Source organism: Rutidosis leptorrhynchoides, chromosome 3 (assembly GCF_046630445.1).
Source record: "Rutidosis leptorrhynchoides isolate AG116_Rl617_1_P2 chromosome 3, CSIRO_AGI_Rlap_v1, whole genome shotgun sequence".
NCBI lineage: Eukaryota > Viridiplantae > Streptophyta > Magnoliopsida > Asterales > Asteraceae > Rutidosis > Rutidosis leptorrhynchoides.
In genome coordinates, this window is record NC_092335.1 from 286,571,899 (window position 1) to 286,589,092 (window position 17,194).

Sequence of the window (17,194 nt, forward strand, 5' to 3'; positions counted from 1 at the left end):
ATACAAACGCTTGAAGACATGCTACGAGCATGTGTTATTGATTTCGAAAACACTTGGGATCGACATCTACCGTTAGCAGAATTTTCCTACAACAACAGCTACTATTCAAGCATTGAGATGGCGCCGTTTGAAGCACTTTATGGTAAAAAGTGCAGGTCTCCGATTTGTTTGAGTGAAGTGGGGGATAGACAGATTACGGGTCCGGAGATTATACAAGAAACTACCGAGAAGATCATCCAAATTCAACAACGGTTGAAAACTGCCCAAAGTCGACAAAAGAGCTACGCTGACATTAAAAGAAAAGATATAGAATTTGAAATTGGAGAGATGGTCATGCTTAAAGTTGCACCTTGGAAAGGCGTTGTTCGATTTGGTAAACGAGGGAAATTAAATCCAAGGTATATTGGACCATTAAAGATTATTGATCGTATCGGACCAGTAGCTTACCGACTTGAGTTACCTCAACATAACACTTTCCACGTCTCGAATTTGAAGAAATGTTTTGCTAAAGAAGATCTCATTATTTCGTTAGATGAAATCCAAATCAACGAAAAACTCCAATTCATCGAAGAACCCGTCGAAATAATGGATCGTGAGGTTAAAAGACTTAAGCAAAACAAGATACCAATTGTTAAGGTTTGATGGAATGCTCGTAGAGGACCCGAGTTCACCTGGGAGCGTGAAGATCAGATGAAGAAGAAATACCCGCATCTATTTCCAGAAGATTCGTCAACACCTTTAACAGCTTAAAATTTCGGGACGAAATTTATTTAACGGGTAGGTACTGTAGTGACCCGAACTTTTCCATGTTTATATATATTAATTGAGATTTATATGTACATGATTAAATGTTTCCAACATGTTAAGCAATGAAACTTGTTAAGACTTGATTAATTGAAATATGTTTCATATAGACAATTGACCACCCAAGTTGACCGGTGATTCACGAACGTTAAAACTTGTAAAAACTATATGATGACATATATATGGATATATATATAGTTAACATGATACTATGATAAGTAAACATATCATTAAGTATATTAACAATGAACTACATATGTAAAAACAAGACTACTAACTTAATGATTTTTAAACGAGACATATATGTAACGATTATCGTTGTAAAGACATTTAATGTATATATATCATATTAAGAGATATTCATACATGATAATATCATGATAATATAATAATTTAAAATCTCATTTGATATTATAAACATTGGGTTAACAATATTTAACAAGATCGTTAACCTAAAGGTTTCAAAACAACACTTACATGTAACGACTAACGATGACTTAACGACTCAGTTAAAATGTGTATACATGTAGTGTTTTAATATGTATTTATACACTTTTGAAAGACTTCAATACACTTATCAAAATACTTCTACTTAACAAAAATGCTTACAATTACATCCTCGTTCAGTTTCATCAACAATTCTACTCGTATGCACCCGTATTCGTACTCGTACAATACACAGCTTTTAGATGTATGTACTATTGGTATATATACTCCAATGATCAGCTCTTAGCAGCCCATGTGAGTCACCTAACACATGTGGGAACCATCATTTGGCAACTAGCATGAAATATCTCATAAAATTACAAAAATATGAGTAATCATTCATGACTTATTTACATGAAAACAAAATTACATATCCTTTATGAAAGGACCCGTTCATATACATTATAAACGATTCACAATAGTTGATTACATTGCGAGGTATTTGACCTCTATATGATACATTTTACAAACATTGCATTCGTTTTTAAAAGACAATCTTTCTTTACATCAAAAATTGACAGGCATGCATACCATTTCATAATATCCACTATCCAACTATAAATTGATTTAATAATAATCTTTGATGAACTCAATGACTCGAATGCAACGTTCTTCGAAATATGCTATGAAAGACTCCAAGTAATATCTTTAAAATGAGCAAATGCACAGCGGAAGATTTCTTTAACACCTGAGAATAAACATGCTTTAAAGTGTCAACCAAAAGGTTGGTGAGTTCATTAGTTTATCATAATCATTTATTTCCATCATTTTAATAGACCACAAGAATTTCATTTCCAGTTCTCATAAATATACGTCCCATGCATAGAGACAAAAAATAATCATTCATATGGTGAACACCTGGTAACCGACATTAACTAGATACATATAAGAATATCCCCTATCATTCCGGGATCCTCCTTCGGACATGATATAATTTCGAAGTACTAAAGCATCCGGTACTTTGGATGGGGTTTGTTAGGCCCAATAGATCTATCTTTAGGATTCGCGTCAATTAGGGTGTCTGTTCCCTAATTCTTAGATTACCAGACTTTAATAAAAAGGGGCATATTCGATTTCGATAATTCAACCATAGAATGTAGTTTCAATTACTTGTGTCTATTTCGTCAAACATTTATAAAAGCGCATGTATTCTCAGTCCCAAAAATATAAAGGGTAAAAAGGCAAATGAAACTCACCATACTGTATTTTGTAGTAAAAATACATATAACGTCATTGAACAAGTGCAAGGTTGGCCTCGGATTCACGAACCTAAATTAATTATATATATTTATGTGTTGGTCAATATTTGTCTAACAAATTAGGTCAAGTCATAGTGTACCACAATCCTAATGCTCGAGACTAATATGCAAAAGTCAACAAAAGTAAATTTGACTCAAAATAATTTCCAAAAATTTATACATGATTAATATATAGTTTAAATATCGTCGTTTTATATTTTTAAATATTTTTAAAAGATTTATTAGAGTAAATAATATAATTTATTTATTAATAAATAAAATTTTATATTATATTTATATAATAAAATATACTTTTATATATATTAAGTAATAAAATTTATAGGGTTCATTTAATGTTATAAAGATAATATGATACGTATTATTAAAGTAAGTTATTACACGTAGTAAAATATGTTTGTATCAAATATTTATTTGATAAAATAATATCTATAATGATAGTAAGTAAAAGTTGTATTATTTTGTAATAATAATTATTATTATAAAAATATCAATATTTATAATTACTAAGATGACATTATGATAAAACGATAATTCTAATTATGATAACTTTAATATTTACGATAATTTTTAATATTATCTTTAAAATAATAATTCTATTTAAAATAATAATAATAATAATAATAATGATATTTTATAGTAATAATGACATTTCTATTAAAATGATAATTTTTGTTAAAATGATAGTTTTAATACTAACGATAATTTTAATAATAATAGTAATGATAAAAATAATAAGAACGATAATTTTATCTAAATCAATATCTTATAATATTTTAATTTCATCATGATACTCTTACCCATTATTTCCTAATCGTTTCGTTTAATAGCTTTTAATCGTATTTTATATCATGTTCGTAATAATGATAATAATAGTAATCAAAATAATTTGGTGTTACAAATATTTATTTTAATTACACTAATATTAATAATGATAGTTACTATAACATTATTAACGATAATACTAATAATTATCTTAATGATAATATAGTAATAATAATAATAACAATAACAATAACCATTTTTAAATAATGATATATATATTAATAATGATAATAATAATAATAATACCAATAATAATAATAATAATAATAATAATAATAATAATAATAATAATAATAATAATAATAATAATAATAATAATAATAATAATAATAATAATAATTGGATAATAATAATAATACTAATTATAACTTTAACGATAATAACGATAGTAATAATAAAAAAATAACAATTTTTAATGATAAATCCTTTTATTGATAAAGATAATAATAATAATAATAATAATAAGATAAAACTAGAACGACGATAATAACGACGATAATAATAATCATTTTTAATAATAATACAAAAATTCGATGGACTATAACTTCAAATCCGTTCATCGAAATCATTCGATATCTAAATGAAAAGTTCTTAATTTTTCGCTAGCTTTCCAACGACATGCATATCTTATACCTTATCTCAGTCGCATATATAACTAATTCAGGATTCAACATAACCTAACTAAAGGCAATATCAAAAATACAAACATGCATAATCCTATATACTCGAGCACTAGTCAGGGATACACTATTAGTATGTAAAAGTTAAATTATGAGTACTCACGTATCAATATTGAGATTCAATATTGCAGGAAAGGTACGTAGACGCAATGGAGATGATAAACACTATATTGACCTCACGAGCATACCCATGAACCATACCAATCACCTCCATAGCTATAACCCATAATTTCCTTAATCCAATCCCACTCGAAAAACAATTTCGAAATCACTCGGACAGCACTCTGACGTAATATTTTATGTATACTAATAATATCTTGAAATAATACGGAGTAAATATATATATGTAAATCGATTGAGAGAGTTTAGAGAAAAATATTTTCAAGTTTGTATGAAATAATGAAACCTATTGAATTCTATTTATAATATATTTTTGAATTATTAAAGTATGAATTATTAAAGTGAATTATTAAAGTATGAATTATTAAAGTGAATTATTAAAGTTTGAATTATTAAAGTGAATTATTAAAGTATGAATTATTAAAGTGAATTATTAAAGTATGAATTATTAAAGTGAATTATTAAAGTTAAAGTAAAGTAAAAATAAAGTAAATGTAAAGTTTAAGTATAGTAAAAGTATAAAACTATGTACGTATAATACGCGTATAAATATATATAATATTAATTTAAATCGTTATATATATTTAATAAAATAAAATATAAATATCGTTATCTTTATCATACTGGTTAAGTAATGAGTTGTCAAAAGTGGTTCTAGATATTTATAAAAGTTATATATGTTTTAATAATAAAGTTCTTTTTAAACTGAAAACGTTTTTGTACGTTTGAAACTAAATCAAATAAATATAATAATTTTGTTTTCCAAAACCAAATATATTTTTAAGAATCATTTTGTTTAAAGGTTAAAATAATGGAAATCGTTATATCATAAAATGGTTTAAAAAAAGTAGAATCATATATATTCATAATAGGTTTCAAGTTTTTAAATTACAGTTTGTTGGTGAAGCATGGGATAAAGTTCAAAGGTTAAATAAACGTATGAAATCATCTTAATGAAAAATGTCGAGCTACTTAACTTGTCGATATCCAACATCTAAGTTATTTACACTTCACGTTCTTACTTATAAATCACTTTACCATTTTCCGAATGTTGTCAAAAAGAATAGATTTCTTAAATCACAGTGAACCTCATAACATAGACTCGTAATCATATCATAATGTATCTGATAACTCAACAATTTGATATTATCTTCTAATTCAATCGATAAACATATTGAAATAAATACGATCACGTAAAGTATTATACGTTTAATACTTTATTAATATTCTCAAGTTATAATATATATATATACATATATATACATATTTATTTATATATAACGGTTCGTGAATCGTCTGAATTTGGTCGAGGTTATAATGAATGTATGAACACAATTTAAAATTTTTGAGATTTAACTTAATAAACTTTGCTTATCGTGTCGGAATAATATAAAGATAAAGTTTAAATTTGATTGGAAATTTCCGGGTTGTCACACTTTATATCTAATCCATACACCAACGACCAAAAACACCTACAAACACTTTCATTCTTCAATTTTCTTCATCTAATTGATCTCTCTCAAGTTCTATCTTCAAGTTCTAAGTGTTCTTCATAAATTCTACAAGTTCTAGTTACATAAAATCAAGAATACTTTCAAGTTTGCTAGCTCACTTCCAATCTTGTAAGGTGATCATCCAACCTCAAGAAATCTTTGTTTCTTACAGTAGGTTATCATTCTAATACAAGGTAATAATCATATTCAAACTTTGGTTCAATTTCTATAACTATAACAATCTTATTTCAAGTGATGATCTTACTTGAACTTGTTTTCGTGTCATGATTCTGCTTCAAGAACTTCGAGCCATCCAAGGATCCGTTGAAGCTAGATCCATTTTTCTCTTTTCCAGTAGGTTTATCCAAGGAACTTAAGGTAGTAATGATGTTCATAACATCATTCGATTCATATATATAAAGCTATCTTATTCGAAGGTTTAAACTTGTAATCACTGGAAAATAGTTTAGTTAATTCTAAACTTGTTCGCAAACAAAAGTTAATCCTTCTAACTTGACTTTTAAAATCAACTAAACACATGTTCTATATCTATATGATATGCTAACTTAATGATTTAAAACCTGGAAACACGAAAAACACCGTAAAACCAGATTTACGCCGTCGTAGTAACACCGCGGGCTGTTTTGGGTTAGTTAATTAAAAACTATGATAAACTTTGATTTAAAAGTTGTTATTCTGAGAAAATGATTTTTATTATGAACATGAAACTATATCCAAAAATTATGGTTAAACTCAAAGTGGAAGTATGTTTTCTAAAATGGTCATCTAGACGTCGTTCTTTCGACTGAAATGACTACCTTTACAAAAACGACTTGTAACTTATTTTTCCGACTATAAACCTATACTTTTTCTGTTTAGATTCATAAAATAGAGTTTAATATGAAACCATAGCAATTTGATTCACTCAAAACGGATTTAAAATGAAGAAGTTATGGGTAAAACAAGATTGGATAATTTTTCTCATTTTAGCTACGTGAAAATTGGTAACAAATCTATTCCAACCATAACTTAATCAACTTGTATTGTATATTATGTAATCTTGAGATACCATAGACACGTATACAATGTTTTGACCTATCATGTCGACACATCTATATATATTTCGGAACAACCATGGACACTCTATATGTGAATGTTGGAGTTAGCTATACAGGGTTGAGGTTGATTCCAAAATATATATAGTTTGAGTTGTGATCAATACTGAGATACGTATACACTGGGTCGTGGATTGATTCAAGATAATATTTATCGATTTATTTCTGTACATCTAACTGTGGACAACTAGTTGTAGGTTACTAACGAGGACAGCTGACTTAATAAACTTAAAACATCAAAATATATTAAAAGTGTTGTAAATATATTTTGAACATACTTTGATATATATGTATATATTGTTATAGGTTCGTGAGTCAACAGTGGCCAAGTCTTACTTCCCGACGAAGTAAAAATCTGTGAAAGTGAGTTATAGTCCCACTTTTAAAATCTAATATTTTTGGGATGAGAATACATGCAGGTTTTATAAATGATTTACAAAATAGACACAAGTACGTGAAACTACATTCTATGGTTGAATTATCGAAATCGAATATGCCCCTTTTTATTAAGTCTGGTAATCTAAGAATTAGGGAACAGACACCCTAATTGACGCGAATCCTAAAGATAGATCTATTGGGCCTAACAAACCCCATCCAAAGTACCGGATGCTTTAGTACTTCGAAATTTATATCATATCCGAAGGGTGTCCCGGAATGATGGGGATATTCTTATATATGCATCTTGTTAATGTCGGTTACCAGGTGTTCACCATATGAATGATTTTTATTTCTATGTATGGGATGTGTATTGAAATATGAAATCTTGTGGTCTATTACTATGATTTGATATATATAGGTTAAACCTATAACTCACCAACATTTTTGTTGATGTTTTAAGCATGTTTATTCTCAGGTGATTATTTAGAGCTTCCGCTGTCGCATACTTAAGTAAGGACGAGATTTGGAGTCCATGCTTGTATGATATTGGGTAAAAACTGCATTCAAGAAACTTATTTTGTTGTAACATATTTGTATTGTAAACCATTATGTAATGGTCGTGTGTAAACAGGATATTTTAGATTATCATTATTTGATAATCTAAGTAAAGCTTTTTAAACCTTTATTGATGAAATAAAGGTTATGGTTTGTTTTAAAATGAATGCAGTCTTTGAAAAACGGCTCATATAGAGGTCAAAACCTCGCAACGAAATCAATTAATATGGAACGTTTTTAATCAATAAGAACGGGACATTTCACAGATGCCAAGAAAGTTAAGGCACAAAGCATTATTCTGAACATTGCTTCTGGTTTGAATGACCTTCAACGCCTATCTGATTTGCAGAACAGTGAAGTCACTACAAATAAGGAGCTATCTGCTGAAAAGGAGAAAGTAACCAAGGCTGAACGAATAGCCACAGAGATGAAGAGGGAATACGAGATAATGAAGAGGCATTATGAAAATAGCAACAGTCAGAGGGCGGAATATAAGGAGCAAGTTAAAGTACTATCTTTCAGAGAAACACGGCATCTGAGCAAAATTGATGAACTAGTGAAGGAGAAAGAAAAATTAGTTGAGGAAAATAACATATTGAAGGAACAGCTTAAAGCCAAAGAGGAGAACGAAAAACGAATGATAACTGGCATTCCTGCACTTGTAGAGCGTGTCTTTAACTATCAGGCACTATCTCACAGAATCCGTGAGTTTGTCCGCCTTGCAAAATCTGCTGAACGGTTAAATTTTTTCAACTTTATGAAGAAAAAACTACCAGAACTTCCAAATCCTCTTCCTGAGGTAATCACATCAAAAATTAATGAAAATGCTATTTTAGAAGCTGATGAAGCCGGTGCCTCAATAGAAAATATAAAGTTTTTTGATCTTGAAAATCTGCGTAAAAGGCCGGATGTAACAATAGATGATGTATTGAATTACACTCTACGGAATGAATAAAACATTCTGTTTTTATACATCTGCTTTTACATAACGCTTAATATTGCATTTAGTTATGTATATTAGAAAGATATGATGTAACTTAGTAAGATTATTGTACTGAACAATGTTCAAGATACTGAGATTGTACGTTGCAATCATTATAGTTATGAATATTAAAAACATATTCTCCGCCATACGCCTTCCGTCATGAAATTCATGAGGAAAAGTTATGAATTATTTTCGCCTTTAGATATTTTGCTAGACACTATGATCCGTTTTCTGTTTTGTTTTGTATTTTGTGTATATGTGTCATGACATTTTTTGTAGATTCGTTTCATCGCTTCGATGTTTTAGTGAGTTCTACATGTCTCACTATCGATACAACCATTTTGAGTATGATTATATTTCTACCACCGAAAGGCTCTCTTTCTTTCTGCGGGTAGGGATGACACACAGCTATGTGACACCTGGGCTAAAAAATCCCTGGCCGGATAAAATTTGGAACATATTGCCATAAGAATAATTGCTATTATTCATATTCTTTAAGGAAATTTTTACATTTATGACTATATCTCATGCATTTGACAGTTGATCAAGCTGTCCATGCATATAGTGCTACGCATAAAATTTCTTTAAATTCATTGCATTCCAAGCTCTTTCATATTGCTCGCCATTGTAGTGACCCGAACTTTTCCATGTTTATATATATTAATTGAGATTGATATTTACATGATTAAATGTTTCCAACATGTTAAGCAATCAAACTTGTTAAGGCTTGATTAATTGAAATATGTTTCATATAGACAATTGACCACCCAAGTTGACCGGCGATTCACGAACGTTAAAACTTGTAAAAACGACATGACGATATATATATGGATATACATATGGTTAACATGAGATTATGATAAGTAAGTATCTCCATAAGTATATTAACAATGAGTTATATACATATAAACAAGACTACTAACTTAAGGATTTTGAAACGAGACATATATGTAACGATTATCGTTGTAACGACATTTAAATGTATATATATCATATTAAGATATATTAATATATCATAATATCATGATAATATAATAATTTAACATCTCATTAGATATAATAAACAATGGGTTAACAACATTAATTGAGATCGTTAACTTAAAGGTTTCAAAACAACACTTACATGTAACGACTAACGATGACTTAACGACTCAGTTAAAATGTATATACATGTAGTGTATTTAGATGTATTAAAATACTTTTGAAAGACTTCAAGACATATATCAAAACACTCATACTTAACGAAAATGGTTACAGTTACTTTCCCATTCTTTTCTTTCATCAAGAATTCTAGTCGTATTCTTACCCGTATTATACACAGCTTCAAAACATACTTACTATGTGTATATACCAATAGGAACTAGCATGGGATTCCACTCTTGATTATGTCATGTATGACTAATCAATTTTAACTTCTACCATGAGCTAGTCAAGTAACTAGAACTCCTTTTAACCCCACTCACCACTCACCAATTACCACTCATCATTCACTCCATTTCACTTCCAATTCTCTTTCTAATTCTCTCTCAATACACACACACACTATTATGAACATATTTTTCCAGTAATTAATCATCATATTCATCAAAAATCACTTCAAGAATCAAGCTATAATCATCATAGGAAGAACACTTCAAGAACACTTCAAAAATCCCTTCAAGTTTACTAATTTACTTCCAAGCTTTCTAATCCATTCCAAGTAATCATCTAAGATCAAGAAACCTTTGTGATATACAGTAGGTTATCTTTATTATTCATGGTAATATTCATATTCAAACTTTGATTCAATTTCTATAACTATAAACTATCTTAATTCTAGTAAAAATCTTACTTGAACTTGTTTTTGTTTCATGATCCTACTTCAAGAACTTTCAAGCCATCTAAGATCCTTTGAAGCTAGATCATTTCTTGTCACTTCCAGTAGGTTTAGCTACTAAACTTGAGGTAGTAATGATGTTCATAACATCATTCGATTCATATATATAAAACTATCTTATTCGAAGGTTTAAACTCGTAATCACTAGAACATAGTTTAGTTAATTCTAAACTTGTTCTCAAACAAAAGTTAATCCTTCTAACTTGACTTTTAAAATTAACTAAACACATGTTCTATATCTATATGATATGCTAACTTAATGATTTAAAACCTGGAAACACGAAAAACACCGTAAAACCGGATTTACGCCGTCGTAGTAACACCGCGGGCTGTTTTGGGTTAGTTAATTAAAAACTATGATAAACTTTGATTTAAAAGTTGTTATTCTAAGAAAATGATTTTTATTATGAACATGAAACTATATCCAAAAATTATGGTTAAACTCAAAGTGGAAGTATGTTTTCTAAAATGGTCATCTAGACGTCGTTCTTTCGACTGAAATGACTACCTTTACAAAAACGACTTGTAACTTATTTTTCCGACTATAAACTAATAATTTTTCTGTTTAGATTCATAAAATAGAGTTCAATATGAAACCATAGCAATTTGATTCACTCAAAACGGATTTAAAATGAAGAAGTTATGGGTAAAACAAGATTGGATAATTTTTCTCATTTTAGCTACGAGAAAATTGGTAACAAATCTATTCCAACCATAACTTAATCAACTTGTATTGTATATTATATAATCTTGAGATACCATAGACACGTATACAATGTTTCGACCTATCATGTCGACACATCTATATATATTTCGGAACAACCATAGACACTCTATATGTGAATGTTGGAGTTAGCTATACAGGGTTGAGGTTGATTCCAAAATATATATAGTTTGAGTTGTGATCAATACTGAGATACGTATACACTGGGTCGTGGATTGATTCAAGATAATATTTATCGATTTATTTCTGTACATCTAACTGTGGACAACTAGTTGTAGGTTACTAACGAGGACAGCTGACTTAATAAACTTAAAACATCAAAATATATTAAAAGTGTTGTAAATATATTTTGAACATACTTTAATATATATGTATATATTGTTATAGGTTCGTGAATCAACAGTGGCCAAGTCTTACTTCCCGACGAAGTAAAAATCTGTGAAAGTGAGTTATAGTCCCACTTTTAAAATCTAATATTTTTGGGATGAGAATACATGCAGGTTTTATAAATGATTTACAAAATAGACACAAGTACGTGAAACTACATTCTATGGTTGAATTATCGAAATCGAATATGCCCCTTTTTATTAAGTCTGGTAATCTAAGAATTAGGGAACAGACACCCTAATTGACGCGAATCCTAAAGATAGATCTATTGGGCCTAACAAACCCCATCCAAAGTACCGGATGCTTTTGTACTTCGAAATTTATATCATATTCGAAAGGTGTCCCGGAATGATGGGGATATTCTTATATATGCATCTTGTTAATGTCGGTTACCAGGTGTTCACCATATGAATGATTTTTATCTCTATGTATGGGATGTGTATTGAAATATGAAATCTTGTGGTCTATTGTTACGATTTGATATATATAGGTTAAACCTATAACTCACCAACATTTTTGTTGACGTTTAAAGCATGTTTATTCTCAGGTGAATATTAAGAGCTTCCGTTGTTGCATACTAAAATAAGGACAAGATTTGGAGTCAATGTTTGTATGATATTGTGTAAAAACTGCATTCAAGAAACTGATTTCGATGTAACATATTTGTATTGTAAACCATTATGTAATGGTCGTGTGTAAACAGGATATTTTAGATTATCATTATTTGATAATCTACGTAAAGCTTTTTTAACCTTTATTTATGAAATAAAGGTTATGGTTTGTTTTAAAAATGAATGCAGTCTTTGAAAAACGTCTCATATAGAGGTCAAAACCTCGCAACGAAATCAATTAATATGGAACATTTTTAATCAATAAGAACGGGACATTTCAGTTGGTATCCGAGCGTTGGTCTTAGAGAACCAGAATTTTGCATTAGTATGTCTTATCGAGTTTGTTAGGATGCATTAGTGAGTCTGGACTTCGACCGTGTTTACTTGAAAAATGATTGCTTAACAAATTTTGTTGGAAACTATATATTTTTAACATGTGAATATTATGTGATATATTAATCTCTTAACGCGTTTGATATTATGTGATAGATGTCTACCTGTAGAACAAGTCCCATAGACTCACCTAATAATAATGAAGAGTCAAATATAAATTGGAATGATTCGTGAACTGATTCACAAGTTCCCGAAGAGGAACCGGAAGAAGAGTCGGAACCGGAAGAAGATTCGGAACCGGAAGAAGATTCGGAACCGGAAGAAGAATCGAAACCGGTGGGGGAAATAATAAAACGGTTAAGTAAAAAAAAATCCTCAACCAACCGACCAAGGTTAATTATGGTATGATATTGTGTAAAAACTGCATTCAAGAAACTAATTTCGATGTAACATATTTGTATTGTAAACCATTATGTAATGGTCGTGTGTAAACAGGATATTTTAGATTATCATTATTTGATAATCTACGTAAAGCTTTTTTAACCTTTATTTATGAAATAAAGGTTATGGTTTGTTTTAAAAATGAATGCAGTCTTTGAAAAACGTCTCATATAGAGGTCAAAACCTCGCAACGAAATCAATTAATATGGAACGTTTTTAATCAATAAGAACGGGACATTTCAGCCGGAAGGCGCAGCAAGCATGTAGGATCCGTTCTGATTTACTTTCGTGACCTTATAAGGTCCTTCCCATTTTGGGGATAGCTTTCCAAATTTGATTTGCCTGCTTGCTTCATTATCACGTAGCACTAAATCACCTACTTCAAATTGCACACGCTGCACTTTCTTGTTATAATATTTTGCCATTTTATGTTTGTGATCCGCTTGCCGGATGGCAGCCATCAACCTTCTTTCCTCCAATAAATTGAGATTCTCTCTTAACGCCTCAGAATTAACCTCAACATCAAATGCCATAATGCGTTGCGTTGGCACACATATCTCAGCCGGTATCACTGCCTCTGTTCCATACACCAGACTAAAAGGTGTTTCCCCCGTGCTCCGCTTTGGCGTCGTCCGGTGTGCCCACAATACATTTAGCAATTCATCCACCCATCCAGTTTGACTTAGACCTAATCGTGCCTTAATGCCAGCAACAATTTCCTTGTTGGTAACCTCCACTTGTCCGTTCGCTTGAGGATGAGCAACAGATGTAAAATTTTGTTTGATGCCCAGCTCTTCACACCAACTCCGAAATGGATTTTCTGCAAATTGCTTGCCGTTGTCGCTAACTATTTCATTTGGCACCCCATAACGGCATATAATATCATGCCAAACAAATTTCTTGACATTTTCTCCTGTGATTTTTGCTAAAGCCTTTGCTTCAACCCATTTCGTGAAAAAATCGATTGCTACCACCAAGAACTTAGCATTACCAGTGCTCCTATTGAATGGCCCCACAATGTCAATAGCCCATTTACAGAACGGCCAAGCGGATGATACCGGTATCAAGTCATACTTTGGAAGACGCTGAATTGTTCCATGCATCTGACAATTCTCACATGTTTTGATGATTTCTGCAACATCCCGATAAAGTGAAGGCCAAAAATACCCTTGTCCCATGATCCGTGACGCCACAGTACGGAAACCGTAATGTTGCGAACAGACTCCTTCATGCATTTCTTTGACCACCTTTAACGCTTCATCCTCGGTTAGACACCTTAACAACGGACCATTGTATGATTTTTGATAAAGGACGCCACTAACTATTTCATACATTGGTGCAGTCACTCTTATTCTTCTTGCTTCCGCCTTATCAACAGGTAACCATCCGTCATGTAAATATCTCAAATACGGAGTCATCCAAGTTTCCTTAGCTTCTTCAACTATTGCAATAATTGGTTTTCCATGTATTGATTTCTCCTTAAGTTCTTCAACCAACACTCGTTTGTGCAAATGATCAAATGTTAACGTGGCTAACTTGCTCAAAACATCAGCTTTTTTGTTCTTATTTTGAGGGATTTGCACGACTTCAAGGTTATCAAATTTCTTTGAAATTGCTTCCACCAACTTTACATATTGCCTCATGGATGCATCCCTTGTATCGAATGTTCCATTAACCTGCTGGGCAACAATTTGAGAATCAACATACGCTCGTAAATTTGTTATGCCCATTTCTACCGCTATGCGGAGGCCGGAGAGTAACGCCTCATACTCTGCTTCATTGTTTGAAGCATAAAAACAGAATTTCAGTGCATAAGTATATTCTTCACCGTCTGGACTTGTTAAAACTAGCCCTGCACCCGTTCCCTCTTCACTGGATGCCTCATCAGTGTGTAACTCCCACTCATGCTGTGATGGTGCTATTTTGTAGTCATACTCTACTTTTTCATTTGTCTCCAAGAGGAAATCTGCCAAAATTTGCCCTTTAACTACATTTCGAGGAGCATAATTGATTTCAACACTAAGATGGGATGACCTTGAAAATATCTTCGTAGACGTCGTGCAGTATGCACAAGGGCATAAACCATTCGGTGAAGTGGTGGATAATTTGTTTCACTAAGCTGCAACACCTTACTAACAAAATATATGGGCATTTGCACGCTGCTCCATTCTGCGATTAGAACAGAACTTATTGCTTCCTTTGAGACAGCTAAGTATAAAATTAGGGTTTCCCCCTCTTTTGGTGCTGTTAACGTAGGTAATGTTTTTAACAACTGCTTGATCTTTTGGAATGCATTTTCGGCTTCCGCCGTCCACATAAAATCTTTTTTATTCAGACATCCCTTTAACACCTTCATGAATGGAAGTGACTTTTCAGCCGCTCTGGACAAGAATCTTGTTAATGCTGCTAGACATCCATGTAACCGTTGAACAACCTTCTTGCTAGTTGGTGACTTCATATCTTCAATTGCTTGAATTTTCTTAGGATTAGCTTTAATTCCACGTTCTGTGACAATATGACCTAAGAATTTTCCCTCTTCCACACCAAACGTGCACTTCTTGGGATTTAATTTCATGTTAATTTTTCGCAGAGATGCAAAAGTTTCCTGTATATCTCGTAACATCTTTTCTTCAATATGACTTTTGATGACAATGTCATCAACGTAAGCTTCTAAGTTTCGCCCAATTTGATCCTTAAACGCCATATCAATAAGTCGTTGATATGTTGCTCCTGCATTCTTCAAACCAAAAGGCATTTTCATATAACAGAATATGCCTTCCGTCGTGTGAAAAGCCGTTTTGTCTTCATCCTTTAAAGCCATCGGGATTTGATGATATCCCTTAGCTGCATCTAGAAAACATTTGAATCGATATCCTGCTAATGATTCAACCTTCCAATCAATTTCAGGTAAAGGATAATTGTCCTTTGGACATGCTTTATTGATATTCGTGAAATCCACACATATCCGCCATGAATTATCCGGCTTCCTAACCATGACCGGATTGGCTACCCATGTTTGATATTTGACCTCTCGCAAGATCCCAGCATCTACCAAACTTCGTACCTCATCACGAAGGAACTTGCTTCTTTCTGGCGCCATGCCTCGCTTTTTCTGACAAACAGGATGTACATTGGGGTTCACATTTAGCCTATGCTCTGCAATTTCCCTTGGAACACCGGTCATATCAGACGGCTGCCATGCAAAAACTACTAAATTTGTTGTCAAAATATTGTATAATTTTTCTCTACATTAAGTGGACAACGTATGCCCAATTATGATTTTCTGATCTGGAAATTTAAGATTTGGTGAAATTGACCCATCATCGTGTATGATTGGCTTAATTACCGCCTTTGTTACTTGGGCACACTCAATTGACTTCTGTCGTTCTGCATATAATGTTGCCACTCCGCCTGGTGTTGGAAACTTCATCATACCATGTACAGTTGACGTTACAGCTCCAAACGTCATTAAAGCAGTTCTTCCCAAAATTATGTTGTACTGTGAATTTACTTTAACTACCAAAAACTAAATGTTGGCTGTACGTCTTAGGGGTGGCTTGCCCAAGGTTACTTCAAGCAAAATACTTCCCTCAGACTACGATGGCTCACTTGTAAAACTTGCCAACGGCACATATGTTTCCTTCATTCCCTCTTGCACATCTTTAGGTAGCTGTATGAAACAATGTTCATACATAATGTCTGCTCCAGCTCCTATGTCAGTGTAAATGTTGCGTATTAAGCAATTTGCAACTCGCGCTTCTATAACTACTGGACCATCAGATGGGTTTGTGTTACACATAGAAGGAAATGATATTAATTGTTCTTCCCAATCTTCTAATACTTCTGCCTTCCTTCGTTGTCCAGCTTTCCATGGATGTATCATGCCCACTTCTATGGGTATGAATTCGTTATCCTAGCCGTTTTTATCAGTATTGGTGAGATGATTCGTCTTAATAATGAATTCGTTTTTATCAAGATTACATAATATACAATACAAGTTGATTAAGTTATGGTTGGAATAGATTTGTTACCAATTTTCACGTAGCTAAAATGAGAAAAATTATCCAATCTTGTTTTACCCATAACTTATTCATTTTAAATCCGTTTTGAGTGAATCAAATTGCT